This window comes from Phaenicophaeus curvirostris, chromosome 2 (genome assembly GCF_032191515.1).
Source record: "Phaenicophaeus curvirostris isolate KB17595 chromosome 2, BPBGC_Pcur_1.0, whole genome shotgun sequence".
In the NCBI taxonomy this organism is placed as follows: Eukaryota; Metazoa; Chordata; class Aves; order Cuculiformes; family Cuculidae; genus Phaenicophaeus; species Phaenicophaeus curvirostris.
In genome coordinates this window covers 84,033,829-84,040,806 of record NC_091393.1, presented here as the reverse complement: position 1 = coordinate 84,040,806, position 6,978 = coordinate 84,033,829, and positions in this window count along the sequence as shown.

Here is a 6,978-nt window from a genome sequence, read left to right as displayed (position 1 = left end):
TCATGAGTGCTTTTGCAGAAAAAAACAGCCTCTGCCCTGCAATTATATATTCAAGCTCCGTGGAAAAGATTTGTTTACTGAGTGTGAAAGGCATACAGCCCAGGCTGCTGGACAGACAGTCTTTGTGTAATCATCACAGGCTGCAACACAAATACAACAGTTTGAACACCTTTAACATGTGATTAATATTTTTCTCTTTACAGAGTGAAGAGAGTTTGGACCTTAAAAGGAAGTTGAGAGCTTTAATTAGTCAGACCACAGATATAGAAATGGAGATCAGTTGTGATTGTGCAATGAATGTATGTTGAAAGCTCACAGGGAAAGTGATGGCAAGCAGATTGCAATAGATTTTAAATTCCAAATGTAGATGGACTCACATGTGCGGATGCCAAACACAACTATTCCTATATAATACTAAGAAGATAGGAAATGCAAAAAAATTCAAGAGCATGTATCTGTGATTACTGGGAAATGCTGTACTTGAGCAACTACTTTATCCCTTGGCATGGTCCCAGAGAATTGATTCTGCTCTCTTAACACCAGCTCTTTGCTGCTGAAGGTTCTTCGTTGATTTGCACTATATACACTAGTGCAAAAGAGGCACGAGTTTATGCTATTGTAGCCCATCTGTACCACATCTTGACCCACACAGCTCTGTCAATTTTTCCTGGCACATTGGCCAGGAAAATCAGTAGCAAAGGTGACTAGACACAAAATTCTTTCAAATGTACAAAGCAAACAAAAAGTTTCAGCAATCTGTGGGGTTACTAAAAATGGCAAGCATGCTATTTTCAGACGAACTTGATTTGTGAGATGATGTTTTTTTCATAGGCAGTGAGTCACAGAAGTTTAGCCTCTGCAGTATCTCTGTTTTCTGTAGGCAACACTTCCCATGGCCAGAATGGGCAAAGATAAGAGCAGTGTTTTAGCGCTTGAGCTGATAGCATGAAATGAGCAGAAAATGCTGTCAAGTTAAAAAAGAGGTAGGAAAAACACAGGAAGAGGCCATGAAAAAGTGAAAAACATTTCATGTCGGAAAGACCTGAATCTCGGATGTGGATGAAACCATAATTGATGTGACATCTGCAGAGCCACCTCTCTCCCAGAGCCCTTTCACCAGTTACTCCTGCCTGGCAGCCTCCTGGCAGTGTAAAAGCAGAGGTACAAGTAGCACTGGCTGGAGCTTGGCTAAACCCAGCACCAAGTGAGGTGCAGCACAACTGCTGTAATTTTTTGTCCTGCAGGTGAGACCCCAGCTGAAATGCTTACAGGAGGCTGAGTGTCAGGTCACCTTTCTGGATGGGGCTGTGGTGGCAGGGTGCCACCAGGAAGCATGGCCCCCAGCACAGCTGCGTGGTGGGCATCACTCTCTGCACTTCCAGCTCACCGCACCACTCTGAGGCCTCTCCTGCCCTGGGAGTAGGTGCCAGAAGCAGCAGCAGTAGCAGAGGGGCTGCCAGCCAGGCTGGGGTCTCCAGTGACTCATCCAGCAGTTCTTCATTTTGAATATGGGTAGAAGATCGCTTCCTCCTGATTCTTGGTAAAAATGTGATCTAGTTTTGAGACTTTACATTGTTATTCTGGTGCCTGCAGGCACCTTTCCATGTGAAACAAATGTTAGGGACCTTTTCTCTAGGATATTATATGCTTTGCTAATAAGCCACTTCGGAGATCCTTTAAAAAATAATGTTCCTGGGAGTGCAGGAAGTGATGTGCTGGTTTTATGCTGTCTTCAGCCTTTGTGTTTTTGAGTGGCACAACACAACATGTTGCAATCCATCTGTCATTTTCACTTTTGGAGAAGCAGTTAGAATGGAGCAATCCAGCCATCCCAGCTGAATATGCTGTTGTTAAATGACAGAGTTCTGGAGTGCAACAGGATTCACGAGGCTGTGGTGGAGATGCTGACTTTCAAATCCCAATTGCACGCAGAAATACAGCATATTGTCAGCATGTACAATTTTCAATTTCATGGGACGTTTCCTTTGCTGTTACCAATGGATGTTTGTTTAACCTTCATCTTCCCTTTTTGTGAACGCTGCAGGAATTATTTCTTGGGGCTCTCTCCTGTCTTACTGGATACTGTGTTCACTCTGATTCTCGGGGATTTTTGAGGGCATAGACCTGAGCTTGCCCAAGTGCATGCATATGTACACTCATATACAAATGCTGGACAATTCAGTAATATGAAAGCTGTCACATGCCAATTTACTACAGGTTAGTATAAAACCAGATTTCATCTCTGGTCAGTTTTTCTTTGCAGAATACAGGGAACAGACTGCTGGCTGGCCAGTGCTGCCTGAACAAAGGTGTCCTTCTATTCCAAATGGCCTCAGGGGGAAGCTGCTGCTGCATCTGGCTGGCCTGGCAGCAGGACCCAAAATAGGGATTTACCCTTTACAGCTGTGGAGATCAGACAATCTGTGGCTGTCATGATATTTATTTTTTTTTTAATTATTTTATTTTATTTTATTTTATTTTATTTTATTTTATTTTATTTTATTTTATTTTATTTTATTTTATTTTATTTTATTTTTAAATGTGGGAGCAAATTCTACTCCTACATCAGAGAGAAAAGCAGAGTGGGCTGAATCAGTTCCTCAGACACTACTGTTTCATGGATTTTTATCTTATTTTTAAGAATCCCAAGCAGCATAAGCACAGCTCTAAACTTTTTTGTTACAATCTGACAACACTAATTTCAACAGATGAAACTTGGGTTTCAATATGTGTTAAAATGAATAGGCATTTTCAAATTAAAATGCAATACGCTATATTATTCTTATGTTGAGACTTACAAAGCACTTTTGTCAATTGGTCAAAACTTTTCTCAGTTAGGCTTTATTATCTTGCTTTTCTCTTCTTTGCTTAAAGTAAGAGTCTTATTTGTAACTGAACTCAGTGGTAGGCAAGGTTATAAAGGCACATGAATGAAAAAACCTGACACTCAAAAGTCTTCAGTCTCACTAAGATGAAGCTCACAGAAGCACATTCAGATAAAAAATCAATGCTACCTAAACCAGGAAAACAATTCACCCATAGAGGCTCATTTTGGATCCTTCTGTGTGCATAAAGGAGAATTATTATCTTTGTACATGTAGAGTTTCTTTTTTCTTATTCAATCCATTCTGTGGACAAAATGTTGAGTTCACTACTCCAATAAAACACTTCTAAAACACTTTAATAATTCCCCAAACACTCAACACAAACCATACTGTTGTTTGGGTTGGCTTTTTTTAAAGCTGGGGGTTTACTAAGGTGTTCACAGATTTTCCCATGTTTGTTGTGAAATTCAGGTAGGAAAAAAATCAAAGAATTCCTGATACTTAATATGATAATTCTAACTGAGACTCATAAGGTAGAGGAATGTCATGTCATTAGCTATGCAAGATATGAAAATGTGTGCATCCCAAAATAGTGGCCTTATTACAGCATTGGTCTGGTGTCAGTGGAAGCCTGCTTTAGAAGCCGCCTGTGGAAAATGATCATGTATTTCACCTGCCTATTGTACACTACAGGTGAGACCAGAGGTACAATAAGATACACACTTGGTAAGTGTCTTACATGTAAAAAATCAGTAATTTAATGCATTAGAGTGCAATTATAGACCTTAATTTAGAAGGTGTTAGTCATTCACCATAGATAGCCTTCAGTGGCTATTATAATTTCATAGCCAGAGTCCATTACAACTGGCAAATGTCATTTGTACAGCCAGCATACACATGGGCCTGTTCTTTGGCTGGAAGCACATTTTTTTCAGTATTAAATCCACTCTATTAAATACCAGAGAGAACACCTGTTTGGGTTTTATTTCAATAAATATTACATCCTAGTTGCATTTTAAGGGAGGTTATAAAGATTGCACATTATTGATGTATTTTATTAGCATGTTTAAAACAGAGTGGAACACAATAGAAATATTACAAGCATATCAGTAGAAGACATTGTAGCTAGTGATAAACCACAGGAATAAACAGCCAGTTAACCTGCTTTAGTCTTTGCCAAAACATAAGACAAATGACTATTTGTTACAAAATCTCTAAAAGCATTTACTGATCTTTTATAAATGAACCTTCATACATGGCATTTTCTTGAAATTAGTTATATGCTTAAAATTATGTATCTCAGTGCTTAATTTCAAGAAGCTGCGTAAATCTAGGACACAGTAAAATTCTGTAAATAATTACTCCTAAATTTTGGTGCTTTCATGTGTATAGTGAAGCAGATGTATTTTCTTTTTCCCTGTTTCGTAATCATTTATGGTTCCTGGTAGGTGTCTAGCTTTCTATGTGTATGTGACTTGCATGAGGCAATGGAGGAGCAAGAGACATCTCTGCTTAGCACAGACACCTTGGCAGAAAGACAACTTTTGGTTTAGTTTCCGTCATTTCTTGCAAGTGACAGAGCAACACGAGATGGTTGTGGAGGTGCGCCTTTGGTCAACAAAATACAGCAGGCTCACCTGCATCGTTTGGAACTGCATTACTTCCTCTGTGCAAGAAGGCATTGACAGATGTCAGCACAGTGCTATAGAATATGCAGCTGCATTAACAGACAGCTTAGGTATTTCTTTTCTCTGAGTTATACAAGCACAATATGCAATATTGGCACCTTTTTTACAGAGTCCTGTGATTTTCACATTTTAAACTTGGAGGTTTTTAATAACTGAATCAAAAGGACTTAGTCCACCAGCAAGTCTGCAGTTGTAATAATAGCGTGTGAGCGTTGTTCAATGAAAAATCAGTCAATGCATGAAACTAAAAGTTCCAGGTTGGATTTGCAACCATAATTTGGCAAGAGCTGTTGCAAAAAACCACTTCCGTAACTTTGTAACCTATTGTTTGCAGCAGCTGACTGTGCTACAAGCAGTAGTGAATACCTTGCTTTCTTGCCTAAATGTACATTATACATTAAAACCATGTTCAAAGACAAAGCTGTGAAATAATAGCAGTTCTGCTTATTGCTGCTTCAGCCACTTCTGAAGTTTATATTCACCACCTGAAACTGGCTTAGCTGGCACCCAAAGTGTTCCTAGGCTCTAGGCCTTGCTTCAGTAACTTTGATATAAAATATGTCACCCAGGGAGATCTTATAGCAGCTTCCAGTACTTAAAGGAGGACTGTAGGAAGGATGGGGAGGCACTCTTCATCAGGGAGTTCAGGGATAGGACGAGGGGTAATGGCTTTAAGCTGAAAGAGGGGACATTTAGATTAGATGTCAGGAAGAATTTTTTTCCTGTGAGGATAGTGAAGCACTGGAACAGGTTGTCCTGAGTGGATGCCCCATCTCTGGCAGTGTTCGGGGTCAGGTTGGATGAGGCTTTGAGTGACCTGACCCGGTGGAAGGTGCCCCTGGCAGTGGCAGGGGAATCAATTGTGTGTTCAGTGTTGGGCCCCTCCTTAGAAGAAAGACACTGAGGTCCGGAAGCGAGTCCAGAGAAGAGCAACGAAGCTGGTGAAAGGGCTGGAGAACAGTGTTATGAGGAGCGGCTGAGCGAGCTGGGGTTGTTTAACCTTGAGAAGAGGAGGCTGAGGGGAGACCTAATTGCTCTCTACAACTACGTGAAAGGAAGTTGTTGTGAGGTGGGTGTTGGAGCAAAGGCACAAGTCGGAAACGCTGCGCGGGGACGGGGAGGGAGGGATGGGATGGGATAGGATGGGATCAGTGCCGCCAGCCCCGCCCGGGCTTCCACCGCCCCGCCCCGGTGCGGGCTGAGCGCGGCGGGTCGGGCCGGGCGGAGGTGAGCGGTGAGGGGCGCGCGGAGCCGGGCGAGCAGGGCCTGAGCCGCCCGCCATGCTGCGGGGGTTGGGCGGCACCGCAGCCTCTGCTGAGAAAGCAGCGTGGCAGGAACCCTCGGGAGAAGGTGTTCGGGCAGCTGGGTTGGGCTTGGCGTAGTTCGGAGCAGTGTGGGTTTGGGCAATAGTGGCATGAGGTTTAACAAGGCCAAATGCCGGGTCCTGCACTTGGGGCACAACAATCCCATGCAGAGCTACAGACTAGGAGAAGTCTGGCTGGAAAGCTGCCTGGAGGAGAAGTGAAGTCATGGTGAAGAAATTCTTCCTTATGTCTAGTCTAAATCTGCCCCTCTCCAGTTTATACCCATTCCCCTTTGTCCTATCACTGCAAGCCGTTGTGTACAGTCCCTCCCCAGCTTTCTTGTAGGACCCTTTTAGGTACTGTAAGGTTGCTTTCAGTACCTGAAATGATGCATAGGGTGTAAAATTCCTGAAAGGTAGGAAGATAGCTGAGGTGGGACAGGATGAGGTACAGCCTCACCTGCACCTGATCTTGGCAGAGTCCAGCTTGCTGGATGTCAGCGGGGTTTGCACTCAATCTTGGAAGAGACCGGTTTGCTGGATGTCAGCAGCATTCACACCTGATCTTGAAAGAATCCAGCTCTCTGGATGTCAGCAGGGTTCTCCCTCGCTTTAGTATTCCAGTGTGGAATTTGTTTCTGCAGACCTGCAGCAATGCCTGGGTCTGACAAGGCTGATCAGTCAGCATCTAACCTGGCTATGTTGTTTGGGTAGATGTAGGCATGTTTCTAGTTCAGACAGAGCCCAGAATGGAGCAGTGGCTGCTGCTTCTTTATGTTAAAATGTAACGATGAACTGTTACTGTCCTGCAGTGGCTCACAGCTAGGAGCATTTGCCCACTCATGGGAGAGTTCATTCAACTCCATTGTCTGCCTGAAGGCAAATGCGACAGTCTTCCTACTAATGGTTAACACGTACTCTTCAGCTTCCTTTTGAAGCTGTGACACTATGCAAGAACTTCTAGAAGTTGATCAAGATGGTATGAGGCTGGAACTAGAGGGGAGAGCAATAAGGGCAACAAAGATGTTCTCTAAGGATCGTTTCTGGATTGAACATATACGCAGTCAGAATGTGGGAACTGCTCAGAGCAGATCTCTTCCCTCCCATTTCTTGGCTCCATGCAAAGCATCCCCTAAACCATCATTATGCTGAAAAACGTCTT